Source organism: Tachysurus fulvidraco, chromosome 18, assembly GCF_022655615.1.
Source record: "Tachysurus fulvidraco isolate hzauxx_2018 chromosome 18, HZAU_PFXX_2.0, whole genome shotgun sequence".
NCBI lineage: Eukaryota > Metazoa > Chordata > Actinopteri > Siluriformes > Bagridae > Tachysurus > Tachysurus fulvidraco.
Window position 1 is genome coordinate 15,169,071 of NC_062535.1, and position 17,500 is coordinate 15,186,570.

Sequence of the window (17,500 nt, forward strand, 5' to 3'; positions counted from 1 at the left end):
AAGGGCATCTCAGTCGTGGCTGGCCCGAGACTCGAGCCCACAACCTTAGGGTTAGGAGTCAGACTCTCTAACCATTAGGCCACGACACTAGTTGAATATGTATCGGCTAGTAGAGCAGTTGAGTATAAGTATAATAATAAGTATAAATCAGAATAAACGCTTCTTCATGATGCAATCAGTTCTATATTTGCTTTACAAAACTTCTGCTGTTAAACAGAGTGATGTCACAAGAAATGCCAGAAAAATCAGGATTAGCGGATTAAATGGAGAACAGGTTCTGTATAACAATGTGTGACCACCAGCGAGCAGCTACACACACACACATACACACAGAGCAGAGAGTGTAAATGACCGCGATGACCTGACTCGACTATTTGTGTGATCCCCCTATTAAACTTGAACCAGAGACGACAGCTGTGTGTCTGATGAGCACGACGGATGGAAGGTGTGAGAAAAACAGCTAGATTGCGCTTGCGTGAAGCAGTAAGAAAAGACAGAGACTGTGTACCACACACACACACACACACACACACACACACACACACACACACACACACAGCTGCCATGCATCACAGTTTTTGTAACCTTTGACCTTTGGCATGCCTGGTTAAGCATGAGGGAGAAGCCTGACCTCATGCTGCTCCCCCCCACACACAGCTTTCTTAACCTTTGACCCCCAGCACGTGTCAGTCCTTTCATCAACAAACAGAGAGAGAGAGAGAGAGAGAGAGAGAGAGAGAGAGAGAGAGAGAGAGAGAGAGAGAGGGAGTAAGAGAGAGGGAGTAAGAGAGAGGGAGTGAGAGAGAAAGAGACAGAGAGAGGGGGGGGTAAGAGAGAGGGAGTGAGAGAAAGAAAGAGAGAGATAGAGAGACAGAGACAGACAGACAGACAGACAGAGAGACAGACACAGAGAGAGAGACAGACAGAGAGAGAAAGAGAGAGAGACAGAGAGAGAGAGGGAGTGAGAGAGAGGGAGTGAGAGAAAGAGGGAGATAGAGAGACAGACAGAGAGAGAGAGAGAGAGAGAGAGAGAGAGAGAGAGAAAGAGAGAGAGAGAACCCACTACTATACATATCAGATATCTAATACTGTATCTAACAAAATATTAGTTTTTTCAGTTTTCATCAACACAAACCCTGTCATGAATAATATATAACCAAGGAATAAATATCAATCAATCAATCAATCAATCAATCAATTAAATGTTTTGTTTTTCTATTAGTCATGAACCCCAGCTCTCTGTGGAACAATTCTTCATTATTAATTAAGTAGAATACTGCTGATAAAAAATTTTACTGTTCAGCCTATTCCACACACACACACACACACACACACACACACACACACACACACACACACACTAATGAGTCGTGACCACTGGATAACATTAGGATCACATTAATCCTGACCCCATTAATCCACTTCTGAAAAACACACACAAAACCTGGATTAAAAACTATACCAAGCGGAATAAGTGTAAGATGATTAAAGTGCTGTTAGACCAGCGGTGTAACTCCCTAAGCGGTAAGCTAGCTACGTTAGACATGAGCTTAGCAAACCACGTTAATTAACACCTCGATTAATCGATCGCCTGTTACATCGTGCTACGATGATGTAAAACGGTATGCTTTTGTTTGGTTTTATTTAATGGCAGAAGAGCCCGTGTTAGAGAAACGGTCTGTAGGTTAGGATTTCTATAGCTTGTTTTTTGTGTACGAAACACAGATTAGCCGTAGACTGTATGGGGCAAAAGAGGAAAGAAAGAAAGAAAGAAAGAAAGCTCAGCAGTTTTGTCTTGCTTGTGGCGCTCATTCTAAAGTCTTCTGGAGACTGGAAATGTGACATGTGGCACAAACAGTGTGGTGGCCTCTGTGTGTTTTTGCTTGGTCAGGATTTTATACAATAGGAAGTATGCGCTCTTTGGGGTTCGGTCAGGTATAAATGGCAGAGTTTAAACTGAAGCTCAGTATCAGTTCATCACCAGGCAAGTGCTGGGACACACAGACACCGGTATCATCACCATGGGCAAGGTAAGCAAACTGGTTTGTACTGATTTAACGAAGCATCGTCATGCCAGTGTCATCATTTCATGTTAAGTTTCCTCTCTGTGCTCTGATCTATAGGTTATCTTCTACGAGGACAGGAACTTCCAGGGCCGCTCCTATGAGTGCAGCGGCGATTGCTCGGATATGTCCAGCTACATGAGCCGCTGCCACTCGTGTAGGGTGGAGAGCGGCTGCTGGATGGTGTACGACCGGCCCAACTACATGGGCAACCAGTACTTCATGAGACGAGGCGAGTACGCTGACTACATGAGCATGTGGGGCTGGGGTAACAACTGCATCAAATCCTGTCGCATGATCCCCATGGTAGGATGAAGATTATTATTATTATCATCATCTCTAAATGATGTTTTCTTCGCCATGTGTTGGTGTGTTTTATAGCAACTAATCATGCTTCCTATAACAGTACAGGGGATCCTACAGGATGAGGATCTACGAGAGAGACAACTTCATGGGGCAGATGATGGAGGCGACGGATGACTGCGATTCCTTCACGGATCGCTACCACTGGTCCAGCGGCTGCATGTCCTGCAACGTGATGGACGGCCACTGGCTCATGTACGAGAATCCTCACTACAGAGGCAAGATGTGGTACTTCGGCCCTGGAGAGTATCGCAACTTCAGGGACTACGGTGGCATGAGATTCATGAGCATGAGGCGCATCATGGACTCCTGGTATTAAGTGAACGCAGAGGATAATTTATTAATAAAAACATGAAGTGAAATCTGAAAAAAAAACGTGTCACAGAATATGTTTTTCAAGTAAAACTGGGTGAACTGAGTTAGTCTGACTAACAAAGTACCGGAAAAACAGCAAAGCATTGAAATACCCTTAAAAAAACACTCACTCACTCACTCACTCAGAGTGAAAAAAACAGAAAAGTGGGGATTGATTCAAAGAAACCAGCCGTCTGACTATTTAGCCATAAAGCCGAAATATTTCTGTATACCTTTGAACCAACAGGACTCCATGTGTCCGACGGAAAAGCATGACGTTCCCACATGAGAACACACACACACACACACACTCATCTTCTCTTTGCTAGAATATTTTTCTTTATTTTGTATTAAGGCTACGAATTAAGCGTTTTTTTATTTCGTGGAACTGCAAATGCAAAAAGGTGCAAGACACAAGCTTCCACGAGAAAAGGCTCTCAGGCGAAAACGACAGAAGCGGTAACACAGAGAACAATAAGCAATAAACTGCAGCGATAAACACACCTCATGCTAATATGCCCTAAACAACTCTACAACAACATCGGAACAGTCTGACTAAATAAATAAAGATCGAAATCAGTGGCAGTATTTCAGAATGACTGGAGAAGGAAGAATGAAGAACTCTACGTTACGTTCTACTGCTCATAAGGAGGACTTCCACGCTCGTGTCTGTTTTGTGTCTTTACTTCTCGTGTCTTGCGGATCATCCGTTCGGATTTTTCATACCGATAAAGCGATTATTAACCAAACTAACCATTAAAACTCGACTGAATGTTCTGGTTAACCAAGTCACACATTTTGAGCATAAAGTTTACAGTTACCGGAGAAAAACAATTACTAATCACCCTCTCCGGTGTCCCGCAGATGAGAATGGCTCCCCTATGGTTTCTTTCTCATGTCATCCCGGCATTCACTAAATTCCAGGGGTTTCGTTACCACGACATAAAGTGGGCGTGTTTCTGGAGGTCTCTGAAAAACACCCTCTTTCAAAAAAAAAAAAAAAAAAAAAGAGCGTACCTACGATGGATAATGAAGGACAAACCAGTCATACAGGTAGATTTTATATTTTATATCTATTATGCTTTATTATCTTACAGTTAAGCTATTTTCAAAAACAAATAAACAACCAAAAACTACGGTTAGGGTTAGGTTTAGGGTTAGGGTTAGATTATCAAATAGGCCACGCCTACCCGATGACGCAATATCTGTTCCGTTGTTCTGAATTCCCTGGAAATACTGTAAGTGCATCCCATGTCATCTCAGGGAGTTTTTCCTCACCCCTGTCGTCTCTGGCTCCTCGTTCAGGATGAACGTATACGTTTTGGTTCCTATCCTGAATCGATGTATTTCTGTAAAGCTACTTTGTGAGAATGTCCCTTGATAAAACTCTATATTTTACACAACTCGATATATTCAGATCTCATATATTAGAAATATAAGCAGCATTTCTCATCGTCACAGGTGTCTGATAACCTCCACATGCTCAGGGATGTCCCTGACAGCTGAAGACCATAGAGGGAATGTGGGAGTTTCTTTAATTCACAGATTTTCTGGGTTAATTCTGGGTTGAAAATATTTTTAGACACTTGTTCGATGTGACTCGTTCGTTCTGTTCGTTTTAACGTGCTGTAACACGTGAGAAGAAAATAACTCTGGAGAAACTGGACTTGGTTACTGAAAGTCTTTTAGATGATTTGTAAAATATTCGATTATTTATTACAGGAGAATAAACAGACTTTTGCATGTACACTTTGACCTTCGGATTATTCTTAACCAAACTTTGCAACAACGTTGTTCATTTGTCGTTCCCTTTAAAATTCATCAAATCTAAAGTTGTATGTTGAATAAAGTTTCGATTTATTTGAAACTTGTTTAGCAATTTTGTGTTTTGTATCTAAGACGGTTTGATGATTTTGTCATGGTTTGTAAGTTAGCTCGTTATAATTGGCTCGCTGGTTATGTTTAGCGAATGATAATGTTAAATTTGCTAGCTGGGATTTGTAAATTATCTTATTACATTTGCTAGCTAGGGCATTTTTGTAAATTAGCTTGTTACATTTGCTAGCTAGGGCATTTTTGTAAATTAGCTTGTTACATTTGCTAGCTAGGGCATTTTTGTAAATTAGCTTGTTACATTTGCTAGCTAGGGCATTTTTGTAAATTAGCTTGTTACATTTGCTAGCTAGGGCATTTTTGTAAATTAGCTTGTGTGCTAGTTACTGTATAGTTTGTAAACAGTATGCAGGGCTCTGAAGTTTTGAAGACATTTTGATGATGCTGAACAATTCCAGGATTTGCATTTTTTTTTCATTGGTTGTTGCGTTAAATCTTTCCCAGATACAATAGTGCTATTTTCTGATTGGCTATTGTGTAGCCTCTTTTTTTGATTGGCTGATAAGCGTCAGACTCGACTAAGAACTCCAGTGATGACGCGCTTGATTCGGCATTCACTAAATTCCAGGGGTTTCCTAAAGTGGGCGTGTTTACGGAGGTCTTGGAAAAACGTCCTCTTTATAAAAACTACTACGAAGGACAAAACAGTCATACAGGTAGATTTATTTTCGACAAATAAACAACCAAAAACTACGGTTATGGTTAGGGTTAGTGTTAGGGTTAGATTATCAAATAGGCCACGCCTACCCGATGACATAATATCTGTTACGCTGCTCTAAAATCCCTGTAAATAATTGCCTGCCCGCTTGATTCCTGCCTGGTTCCATAGAGACAGCGGTGCGGACTGATACATTTTGGGATACATTATGTTTTACTATATGATAAATAGTCAAAAGGTTTTTCTGTGTGAGAAATACGATGTGTGGTGAGAGAACGTGACAAAAGACAGACATGAGTGACTGTCACTCTCAATGCGTGACACTTGACAGCCCTGAGTATATTTAATGTGGTTGTTAGTAAAGAGTTAGACATTTGTAATTGAGTTTGTTCTACTGGCTAGGAAGCTAAATGATCTCGATCTTATCTAGGTGAGATTTGTCTTCAGTTCTAATGTGCTAATGTGTGAGTTTGCAGAATTTCCTTTTGTCGGACTGTTTAGTGCAGTAGCTAGTCACGTAGCGCTGGCTCTTTCTGTCAGTTTGAAATATTTCATTTTTAATAGTTTATATTTGAATATTTAACATTTAATTCTCGAATGCTCGAAAATGTTCAGTGTATTTTGTCCCCCGTTGATGTTACACAAGTGATCATGAGTTAATGAGCTGAGTTCTATGTGACTCTTGTGATCAAACAATTCAATCGTTCACATTTTATGAAGTGATTGTATTGAAATGGACCGATGGACGATACACATCCTCTTATTCAGGACAATTTGGGCTGATGCTGATCTGTAAAAAACATGGCCGCACCGGCCGAGTTTTATGCCACGTCACATTGATTGATGGCGTGAAAAATAGAAAGCAGATGAAAAGAGAAGTTTGTCTCTGGCCCAACAGAATGAACAACACTCTGGCTTTATGTCACTACTTAATGCTTCTCACAAAAAACATTTTTTAGCATGATATGATTTTTTTTTAATGTTGCTTAGAGAGCCAAGCATACACAAATCAGTGTTTCACTTCGGGCAAATTTCGACCGCGAGAGTTTTATAAACAATTTATAATGTTGATTAAATGAGAACTCCTGCGGGGCAAGCGGCTTTCCGTCGGATAAACAGCTTCTTGTGGTCAAGCATTAGATCACTATTTTCCTTTTCTCTCTTTCCTTCTCTTTCACACACACACACACACACACACACACACACACACACACACACACACACACACAAAGGGATGATAATACCTATCTTTATCAGGTAATATCTTTCTCAGCTGTGTAGTCCTCTTCTCCTTTCACAGGGAAATGATACAAATGGAAAATCGGCCTCGTCCCGAACAGACCGGGAAAACCTATCATCAATACTCACACACACACACACACACACACACACACACACACACACACACACACACACACACACACACACCTCTCTCCCTTTCTTCATCACTTTTTACCTGTCTAGTGCCCTGCTGCTTCACAGCTTGCTCTCCGAAGGTTAAATTAATAGCAAATGTGCTTTCTGACTTTCTCTTTGGCCTTAAAATTATGGATACACAATGAGGTAATTTCTTGGCAGAAAAGACTTCGTTTCCTTCCTTTTTTGTCTTTTTTTTTCTTTTTAATGTTTTCTGCTTTCTCTTTCTGCCTTATTTACAGAGCGGCCTTAGATTTACACGGTTGTACCATTTGGTGTTTGGATAATCGAGCAATTCTTCCAGTTTCTCTTCCTCTAAAATACATGTGGAACTACAAATGTCAAAAAAAATGATAGTGAGAGAGAGACAGAGAGAGAGACAGAGAGAGAAAGTGGGATAGAGAGGCAGAGAGAGAAAGTGAGAGAGAGAGACAGAGAGAGAAAGTGGGATAGAGAGGCAGAGAGAGAAAGTGAGAGAGAGAGACAGAGAGAGAAAGTGAGAGAGAGACAGAGAGAAAGTGGGATAGAGAGGCAGAGAGAGAAAGTGGGATAGAGAGGCAGAGAGAGAAAGTGAGAGAGAGAGACAGAGAGAGAAAGTGAGAGAGAGACAGAGAGAAAGTGGGATAGAGAGGCAGAGAGAGAAAGTGGGATAGAGAGGCAGAGAGAGAAAGTAAGAGAGAGGCAGAGAGAAAGTGAGAGAGAGAGAGAGAGAGAGAGAGAGAGAGAGAGAGAGAGAAAGTAAGAGAGAAAGACTTCTCATGCAAAATCAATAGGTTAAAAACTCTGATAAACATTAACTGATTGTAAAATTGTTTATGTCAAAACTCCCTGCAAATGCACCGTTACTATGGATACGGTAACATCTTACAAGAACTTAGAGATGATCTTACATGAGTTATATGGTTATATGGTTTATTCCACACCTTCTGACCAATCAGATTTGAGAATTCGATCAATCGTTCGGATGTTATATCACAGAATATCTGCAAATGTCATCTAGCCATCTGACTGGTACCTGGACAGTGACACTGAGTGATACGGGATAAAAGCAGCTGTCTGTATGTCACTCTGTAGGGGGGAATTCTTCATTATATCGTTCAGACAGAACGACTGACTACGGACCACCGATTCTGCTCTGATTGTCTGTCAGAGGCTCGGCAACCGCTTGGCGTACAGTATGTGCGCCGGATGACACTCCTTGCAACAAAAAGCCTCCTTAAAAAGAAGGGCGTCTAAGACCTGGTGTGTGTGTGTGTGTGTGTGTGTGTGTGTGTGTGTGTGTGTGTTTGTGTCTAGTGTGTGTGTAGTGTGTTTGTGTTGGCACTGGTTCAGCATTCCACATTCCAGTGTGATATTCTGCACTGTGACCTCAAAAAAGCTCTGTGTATCTCTCTCTCTCTCTCTCTCTCTCTCTCTCTCTCTCTCTCTCTCTCTCTCTCTCTCACTCACACACACACACACACACACACATTCTGTCTTCCTCCCTCTTTCCTTGGCTTTACCTCTCTAACGCTCGCTCTCTCCGTCTCACACTCCTTTTTCACATTTCCTCGGCTCGATCCCACCCTTCCCTCCCTCGGCATTCGCCTCTCCCGTTTCTCTGCGTCTCACTTTCACACCGTCTCTTCAGGCTGCGACTTGTCAATATTCAGACGGCTGATTTATGTTTAGCCGGTTTCCTCATAATGACGCCGCTTGTGCAAACTCAAATTAAGGCTCAGTTGAATTCAGTTCAACTAAATTCGATTGCAGCCAGTTAAGAGTGAGGGCGGCGTAGCGCTGCATGGAGGATGTGGTTCAGACCTGCTGCTTGAGCTGAATCTGCTCCAAGCAGCCCGAGGCTCTGACTTTCACTAATAGCATGATGTCGTTAGCCGAGTGCCGAGGATGTGGTCTTTTGAGGCTTATAGTATTTTACAGGAATTAAACAAGCTAACCTGAACCTCGACAGTCCAACGAACACACTCTGTGAGCGCTTCTCTTCTATCACAGAGTGTCAGAAGTACGCTTATTACAAGCGTCTGATCTGTAACGTGCTTTAAGAGTCAACTCTCTGCGCACTCGTTAAAACACCTGGAGTTAATATCCCTGCGTCGCCGAGCCACAGCTGCTCCTGGCAGTCCCCGTAATGACTAATAGATGACTCCGGATCACTACCTGGAACGTGGTTAAAATAAAATGTGTATTTGTTTTGTGAATTCTTACGTCATTTATTTATGTTTTTGTAAAATTGCTTTGTGAAATTTCTTGTGAATTTGCTGTACAGGTTTTTTGCGAAACGTCCGTTGTGAAATTTGTTGTTCTGTACAGTGTGCGATGTTCTTTATTTCGTTACAGAATAATCGTCTGCATCGTTGGGAAATCGGCGCAGTTTATTCTGGAATTCTCTGAAATTATTCTGGAAGTTATCAGTGGATTGTTTTAGCAAATTCAATCTTATAGGAATTCTCTGCTGATCATTCTGAAATCCCGAAATTCTCTATCCGTCCGTCGCGCCGTACTTCACCGGTGATTGCTCCAGTATTCTTCGCTGATCGCTCTGACGTTTAACTATGAGCTATTTTCGGAATTCTCTAATATCATTCAGGAACGTATCATGAAGAAAAAATCATGAAGTTTATATTGGGGAAAAGTTTGGAATTCCATCGATGGAATTTTTTATTTCCCTCTAATGATCCTTCTGACGCTTTTATTTACTTTTTTTTTTTTTTTTGATACTCAGAATTCACATATTTTCTTTTAGAGATCCTGGAATACATCTGTGGATTGTTCCAGAATTCTCTTGTCGGTTATTCAGGACTTTCTGCTACTGTACCATAATAACCTTCTACTTATACTGCAAACAAATTACTTAATCTGTTGTCTTCATCGTACCAACTGAATAAACACCACCATGCAAGGTAAGCATACCTTAAACCTTAAATAACCTCTCAAACACACACACACACACACACACACACACACACTCGCATACACACCCCTCCAGGCACAGCAATGAAATGATACTATGCAGAAACATCAAACTCTGCACCGCCACACCTTTGTGTGTGTGTGTGTGTGTGTGTGTGTGTGTGTGTGTGTGTGTGTGTGAAAGAGAGATCATGATCTTCTTTAGCTCCCACTGACACACACTCTCTGTGTTTATTTTTTTCCAAACCTCACTTTATCGGCATTGACGTTTCACAAACACAACCCGTGTGAGACGTGTGAGACTGTGGAGGCAAACTGAGGGAGCTGAATCTTACACTGTAGCATTTTGGATGCTGTCGAGTGCTAATGGCTTTTTCATTATCCCCGTGTTTCTAGTTAACGCTGTGATGTAAACATAGACATAAACGCACCGGAGGATCTGGAAAAAAAAATAGCATTCACTGCTAGAACGTACGCAGGAGTTTGATGATAAGAATACAATTGAAAATAATAAATCATAATCAATAAACGCAACGATTTAGTCGATGTGTAGCTGATTTCAGCTTGAGTCACGAGACAAAAATGTGAGTTGTACAGAACGGGATAGACACGACAACTGTTTACACGGAGAAAGCACTCATGCGTCTCTTTCTGGCGGCGGAGACAATAATATCAACAACAATAATAACACTACGGTCGCAGCGTGATTGGTGCCGATTGGCAGAATTCTTTGGCAGCAAGTGTTGCCAAGCAGTGATCCAGGTAACATGTCCACTTCCTCTGCAACTGTGGCACTCTGGGAAAACCTGCGCTGCGTCAATGAGGCCCAGGTGTGTGTGTGTGTGTGTGTGTGTATATGTGTGTGTGTTGGCAGGTGGACCTACATGAGTGCCAAAGCAGAAAAAATGTAAGCTGTTCTTCACTATTTTAGTCCTGCTTTGAAAAAGACATCAGCATCATTATCAACTGTGAAAGAACAATTAACGTGTAAACAGTACAGTTTGATTAGCAGGTCCACGGAAAACAAAAGCTCGTCTCCGATTGGCCAGCGCGCGTCTTATGCTCTTACTACACACCTTAATTATTTCTTTTATTAAAAAAAAAAAATCCGAAAAAAGCTCTGATGGCGGCAGCGAGATGCTTCCATCTGATGACCACATGTACGCGAGCGAGTCGGGAGGAGGAGTTTGTCAGAAGGAGAGATTTGAGGTTTGGGTTTTGTTTAGGTGATGAACGATGGCCAGAGAATTAACAAAACATAAATAAACCGAACCCGTTCAGATGGGTTCCATGTGTGTGTGTGAAAGGATCAGGCGGTACGATCAAACCCAAGACAAATACTACGCAGACGCAGAGCAGGAAAGAGAGAGAGAGAGAGAGAGGGAGGGGGGGTGATTTAATACCGGTGTATCCACAAGTAGGACATTACTGTATATATCATATTTATCCTGCATTGAAACTGAGTACAGCAATATTACAGAGTCAATGCTGTAGGTCTAAACCATAATCTCTCTCTCTGGGATTCTGTCTCTCTTACTCACTGTGTGTGTTTGTGCCTTTCTCTCTCAATGTCTCTGTGTCTCACTCTCTCTCTCTCTCTCTCTCTCTCTCTCTCTCTCTCTCTCTCTCTCTCTCTCTCACTATGTCCTGTCTCACTCTCTGTGTTTGTCTTTCTATGTTTGTGTGTATGTGTCTCTCATTAGCGCGTGTCTCTGTCTGTCTATCACTCTGTCTCACTTTGACTCTCTCTCTCTCTCTTGTTCTCTCTCTCTCTCTCTCTCTCTCTGTCTCCATGTCCCTGTCTCACGCTGTCTCACTTTGACTCTCTCTCTGTCTCTCTCTCTCTCTCCCTCTCTCTCTCTCTCACTCACTCTTTCTACCTCTCTCACTCTCACTCTTTCTATCTCTCTCACTCTGTCTCTATGTCCCTGTCTCACGCTCTGTCTCACTTTGACTCTCTCTCTCTCTCTCTCTCTCTCTCTCTCACTGTCTCCATGTCCCTGTCTCACACTGTCTCACTTTGACTCTCTCTCTCTCTCTCTCTCTCTCTCTCTCTCTCTTTCTATCTCTCCCACTCTGTCTCCATGTCCCTGTCTCACTCTCTGTGCTTGTCTTTCTATATTTGTGTGTTTTTGTCTCTCATTGAGCATGTCTCTGTCTGTCTCTCACTCTGTCTCACTTTGACTCTCTCTCTCTCTCTCTCCCTCTGGTTCTCTCTGTCTTTCTCTCTCAATGTAATAACTGCCTTTGTGCCAAGACAAAGACTGCGTCTGAACACATCTGTGTGTTTTCCAAGTGTGACTTAAAAATAGCCCTCGCTGACCCGATCTGACCTCCTGATGTACACGTGTGTTCTCTCTTTCTCTCTCTATGTGCGTGTGTATTATATATATATATATATATATATATATATATATATATATATATATATATATATATATATATATATATATATATAGAACATAGTGTTATATACTATATACTATATACTACATAGAGTTTAAGACCTGGGCCAACTGCTATACACAAGATGATCAGCGTAAATTTGAACTCCTGCTCCTCCATTTAGGATCCTGAGTGATTATAGACAGGATCAGGACGAATCCAGGGCCTCGGAGTAGCGGTGCTGTCTATTTAAACACTTTTCTCTATACAGTTCTTTATTAGTTTCTTATGAACAAAAGCGCAGGTTATTTTATCATGGCTACACCTTCAGCAGCTTTTGTTCCTGTACAACTTGGCTGAGCTTTAGACTCTGACTGGAAATGTGTTTGTGATTATAGAAGCCGAACATTTCGTTTCAGACGACACTCAAAATAACCAAGTGTATATACAGTAGACTATATAGTGCTCTCTCTCTCTCTCTCTCTCTCCCCCCTCACACACACACACACACACAGAGACACTCTCTCTCTCTCTCGCACACTGACTCTCTGTCTCTTGTCCATGTAGGAGTCGAATCTGGGCGCAGAGCCATGTTGCATAGATCAACGCAACCTGCCAGCTCTCTCTATATACAGTCTCTCCATCCCTCTTTCCGCTCTGTATCATGTGATATTCGGGACGCTGCTCTTCCCAACACCTCTCCCAAGCACGGTGGCCATGTCACCAGACGGCCGATGTCTCCATGCCGACCGTCAGTGCCCTCTTCGCACCTTGGATTTTGCCCAAGCAAGGTTTACTGGGACACACGGTTGCCATGACACCAGTCGAAATCAAAGCCAATCGCTGATGAGGAATGGCTTGTTTGTGTGTGTGTGTGTGTGTGTGTGTGTGTGTGTGTGTGTGTGTGTGTGTGTGTGTGTGTGTGTGTCTGTGTGTGTTGGGGGGCTGTTTGGGCGCTTAGAGTTTTTTCTTTGGAAAGGCCGCAGGACGGATAGCAAGTGTGTCAACTTATTGCTACAGAAAAAGTATAAAATAAACTTCTAGGAAAAAGGCACTTAAAAGATGATCCAAATCAGACTCTTTACGAACGGGAATATAACAATGCTGAAATCATAAATCTTACAATAAAAGCTTTATTTAAAGCATTTGCAATGAATTCAATAATAAAGTCCTTTCATACGGTATGTCCTTCGTTGTCTGACTTTACACCAGACGAAGGTGTGACTGGAGGCATTAGCAGCTAGTTGGCACCCAAGTCTTACTGGCAAACTGATGTGTACGCAACACACACTCACTCACTCACACACACACACACACACACGAACACAAACACGCATGCACCGCAGTAAAGCTGGCACTATCGTCTGGACCACGGCATCGGTCACCGCGAATGCTGTCCTACGCTGCCATGGCAACCAGAGGCCGCGACCCGGACACCAGACGGAGTTTCGGGTGCCAGACGACACCAAACTTCACACATGCATGCACATAAATGTACATGCCACCATCCAAACACACACACACACACACAGGTAATCAGTGAGGAGCTTATAGTATGACAGACATCTGTACAAACACACACAATTGCACACAGACACTGATACACTAGCCGGCTTTTTCATTCTCTCACTCTATTATCCTGTTAAGTGTGTAAACAACTCACACAGCAAGCTTTCCTCTCCTCCGCACGGCGTAAACCAAGAGGAGGAAAGGAAAGCTCATGTTCTTTTGTCACATTTCTGAACAAAATGATGAGTAAAGGTTAAAGCTGTGTCATTGCAGCTAGCTGAGATTCATTTTCACCAACGTTGCTCGACGACGCAAGTTCCGGCTTTGGTCTGGTCCGGTTTGATAGGATGTGCTTATTGAAACGGGTCAGAGTTTATTCTGAAGCAAGGTGTCAAATCCTATCCAGAGTGATGTCCACAGTGGTGGTACTGTGCACACGGGGATTTAGGCTCTTGTCTCTTTGGTAGCTCTGGGATTTGAACCCACAGCCCACAGTGTTTGTTATCACAAACAATTGTGAACATTTTTTACTTAAAACATTCCAGATCCAGGAACAAGGACGACCATTAAGACTGCGCTCAATTTAAGAGAGTCAACGATTTAAAATGTCTCTCTTAGGAACTCTTAGAAGACGATTCACAGACAAGACGTTCACGCAACTCAATCCTCTCTAGTGGAACCGATAGAAATGAACTGTTACTGTGCGTAGTGTTTCGAGAGCTGACGTCGCTAATGATAGGATACAAGTCCTTAAAGCAGCAGCTTTAACCGGCCTCCAGTCGATGAGTGACATGACACTGAAGTAGATTTCACCCGGAGACGTGAACGGGAATCTTGTGAATTTCTGGCCTTCGTCATACACGTTAATGCTGAACGGGATGAATGACGTGACACAGACGAGGCTTGTGTTGTGCTTAATTGTCAAAAAAAAAAGTGTTGTGGAGGATAAGGCGGAGGGTTAAGGCAAGAATTGAGTGCTCCGAGAGAGAGAGAGAGAGAGAGAGAGAGAGAGAGAGAGAGAGAGAGAGAGAGAGAGAGAGAAACAGACAGAAGGAGAGAAAGTGAGAGACAGAGAGAGAGAGAGAGAAACAGACAGAAAGAGAGAGAGAGAAACAGACAGAGAGAGAGAGAGAGAGAGAGAGAGAGAGAGAGAGAGAGAGAGAGAGAGAGAGAGGATCAGAGGGAGAGAGGTTGGCAGAGAGGAGCTTCTGGCACCTTCTACACACAGCTCACTGAGACCAATGCCAAAGAAACGGCAGACTGGGCTGTACCCTTCTCTCTCTCTCTCTCTCTCTCTCTCTCTCTCTCTCTCTCTCTCTCTCTCTCTCTCTCACACTCACTCCGTTTCTGTCTCTCTCATCCCGTGCTATAGCTTCTTAGTGTCTTCATTAACATACTGCAATCCTGAAATAGCAAAATTTGTGGTTTTATGTCTGTTGTATGAGTAAAGGTAGGTTTAAACATGGTGAAAAATTAGATATTTATTACGCTGAAATGACATCATCATCATCCTCATCCTCCTCATTCTCATCATCATCATCCTCATCAACATCATCAACAACATCACATCACTGCTATACTATAGCCATGTGTTCATAAACACAGTATGCTGAATTCACCTTCACACACAATATTGTGAAATTAAAACCTCTGTCTGTGAGTGTGTGTGCTACAGTGTGTGTTACTGTGTGTGTGTGTGTGTGCTACAGTGTGTGTTACTGTGTGTGAGTGTGTGTGCTACAGTGTGTGTTACTGTGTGTGTGTGAGTGTGTGTGTGAGTGTGTGTGCTACAGTGTGTGTGTGAGTGTGTGAGTGTGTGTTACAGTGTGTGCTACTGTGTGTTACTGTGTGTGTGTGAGTGTGTGTGCTACAGTGTGTGTGTGAGTGTGTGTGCTACAGTGTGTGTTACTGTGTGTGTGTGAGTGTGTGTGCTACAGTGTGTGTGTGAGTGTGTGTGCTACAATGTGTGTTACTGTGTGTGTGTGAGTGTGTGTGCTACAGTGTGTGTTACTGTGTGTGTGTGAGTCTGTGTGCTACAGTGTGTGTGTGAGTGTGTGTGCTACAGTGTGTGTTACTGTGTGTGTGTGAGTGTGTGTGCTACAGTGTGTGTTACTGTGTGTGTGTGAGTGTGTGTGCTACAGTGTGTGTGTGAGTGTGTGTGCTACAGTGTGTATTACTGTGTGTGTGTGCGTGTGTTTGCTACAGTGTGTGTGTGAGTGTGTGTGCTACAGTGTGTGTGTGAGTGTGTGTGCTACAGTGTGTGTTACTGTGTGTGTGTGTGAGTGTGTGTGCTACAGTGTGTGTTACTGTGTGTGTGTGAGTGTGTGTGCTACAGTGTGTGTGTGAGTGTGTGTGCTACAGTGTGTATTACTGTGTGTGTGTGCGTGTGTTTGCTACAGTGTGTGTGTGAGTGTGTGTGCTACAGTGTGTGTTACAGTGATGAACTTTTGCATTGTCTATTTTTCACTGTTTCCAACTTACAGTTAGTACGACACTTGGCCGGTCTGTGGTGTGCGTGCGTGTGTGTGTGTGTGTGTGTGTGTGTGTGTGTGTGTGTGTGCACTCTGGTCTGAACCCCAGCAGGACGCAGCACTCTGACTCCAAACTTGCTGCGCAGCCAAAGAAGTGAGATTTAGAAAAGATTTAAAGATTTGTTTTGCTTTTCTCTTTCTGTTTCTTCTCTGAAAGCTGGACATTATTTTTTCATTAATCTTGTGAGAGCCTGCAGTGAGGTGCTGAAATAAAATTTAAACTGTGGTATGATGTAATTCTGTGTGTGTGTGTGTGTGTGTGTGTGTGTGTGTGTGTGTGTGTGTGTGTGTGTGTGTGTGTGTGTGTGTGTGTGTGTGTGTTGGCTATCTTGCCGTGTCTAGAGCTGAGTGACTAACAAAGCTTCAACACTCTGTCATCTGTCTGTCATTCTTTTTTTACACATCAGCGTGTAATGCTCTCGCTCTCTCTCTCTCACACACACAAACACACACACACACACACACACACACACACACACACACACACACACACACACACACACAGTCCAATATTCCACTGTCCTTTATGCTCCATATTTACAAAACATCAATGCTAAGCAAAATTGTACATTTTGCATTCTACATTGTAATCTTTCTTTCTTTTTTCACTTTTTCCGCCTCTCTTTCCCTCCGGGCTTCGTTTTGTTCCAAATTCCGGGTTTGGCATGGTTTGGGACGGTCCCCGAGAGGCGGAGGAAAGACCTAAAATGGCCGAAGCCACACATTTCACACCTCTTAAACAGTGTGACTTCAAATTTCCTCTGCTGCAAAACTGAGCACCAAATATTGAAACACTGAACCTCAATAACGCTGAATGGTTAGTAATAAAAACAAAAAACACACCTATCCAAACATCTTAGTGTTTGCTTTAGATATTAAAAAAAGGTCATTGAACTTTAAAAAAAAAAAAAACTTATGTATTAAAACTATAAAATCAGAAACACCTCTGTAAAGTTGCCTCACCTGATTTACAGCCGAATAACCAACACATATGAATCCTGTACAGAACAGTAATATAGTTACTGCTTATCACTCATCACTACACGACACCTCCTGCTTACCGTACGCTTACCGCTTGTTGTTTAAATCACTGTGAATATATTTAACATTTAAAAGCTTCTTTTAATTGATGTCACGATGTGTAGAAACCAGGTACAGTAAGATTTCGACTGGTGACAAAAGGAGAATAAACGCTGAATCTGGATCAGCTGCGTGGACATAATAACCTCCCGTTCCTCCTGTTTTTGTAATAAAAATCTACGTCTTTTATTTACACGACTTCCACTGACGTACGTCTGATTTACACCGGACGCTGAACCGAGTCTTTATTTTATTTAAACACAAAGCAGTCGGGAGGTCACGGTGATCCCTTACGATCCTAAACGACAAAAAAATATATCTATATATCTATATATCTA

At 42.4% G+C, this 17,500-nt stretch overlaps 1 protein-coding gene and 1 pseudogene across 8 annotated transcripts in view; one reads left to right on the forward strand and one right to left on the reverse strand.

Annotated features, from left to right (window-relative positions):
* The window catches only part of LOC113663612 (nuclear factor 1 X-type-like), a 110,672-nt gene that overhangs the window by 41,789 nt on the left and 51,383 nt on the right, over positions 1-17,500 (reverse strand). The gene's annotated exons all lie outside the window — the stretch shown is intronic.
* Positions 986-2,879, forward strand: LOC113663617 (annotated as a pseudogene).